At 35.6% G+C, this 1,089-nt stretch overlaps 1 protein-coding gene across 1 annotated transcript in view; it reads right to left on the bottom strand.

Annotated features, from left to right (window-relative positions):
- The window catches only part of LOC119590900 (enhancer of mRNA-decapping protein 4-like), a gene marked incomplete in the record, with an annotated part of 21,972 nt that overhangs the window by 20,596 nt on the left and 287 nt on the right, over window positions 1-1,089 (bottom strand).

The raw sequence follows: 1,089 nt of genomic DNA on the forward strand, positions 1-1,089 counted from the left end.
TCTGGAAGGCATTTGAACACCAATGCCAAGTTTCACACTCGAGTAAAGGCCATCTAAAAGCCATGTATATTTGAGCAAGAAAAAAAAACTTGACCTGGCTCCTAATTTAGATACAGAATCACAAGTGAAGTCTCTACATGTTCCATCCAACTAAAATACTAATGGTAAAGTTTATTTAACACTGCTACAGCACATACCCAACGGCTATCATATTGCCTGATACCCAGTTACACAGTCGCTCTTAAACATTGTGGGTTTACCTCTACTTTAATCAGACTTTTTATAAAACTAATACTAGTAATTCATATCCTCTTTGTAACTATTTACATTAGTCTACCTCAAACTACGAACTCTAATTCCGAGAAATTGCCAACAGTAAGGGTTAACTATATAGTTGGCTTTGTAGTTTCCTCATTGGGTAATTTTTAAAATATCTATTCCTTAATAAAAAAAAAAATATATATATCCATAATACTTTATAATATAAAAAACATATTAACGAACAACCAAGCCAGCTTACTCACAAACACCGTCTCTCGGAGAATCCAATTTCCTTCGAAGATTTCCTATTTAACAACAAACAAAGCAGTGCACCACCTAAAACCACACACAGACGACAAAAGCAATCAATACAGAACGACCCAAGAACACAAAAGCAATTGCACGACGCCAAATCACGCAAAAATTGCACCAGAAATCAACAAGTGTACTTTCTCAACCATGCTTTTGCAGTTGGTATTGTGGTATTTCTGCTCTCAAATCCCAACTCATCCTTAATTAATCCTGATGGAAAGCTAAACGAATGTCGAATGTGTCGGGGGGAAAAATGAAACTACAAAAATATAAAGAAGAAAACTATTTGATGACTTTATAGATTCAAAAAAATGGGGAAAAAAATGTCTTCACGAATCATGCATCTTACGTCATACGAATGTCATAATAATTATGATGACAATTTCACAGGACACGAGGCCATAATACAATATGAAAACGATAAAAGCGTCCGCAATACGCCGATAATAAGCCACAATGACCCACAACCTGAAGAAAATAACAAGAAATGCTCTCGATTCTCGGCCCATCCCAAGG

Source organism: Penaeus monodon, chromosome 28 (assembly GCF_015228065.2).
Source record: "Penaeus monodon isolate SGIC_2016 chromosome 28, NSTDA_Pmon_1, whole genome shotgun sequence".
NCBI lineage: Eukaryota > Metazoa > Arthropoda > Malacostraca > Decapoda > Penaeidae > Penaeus > Penaeus monodon.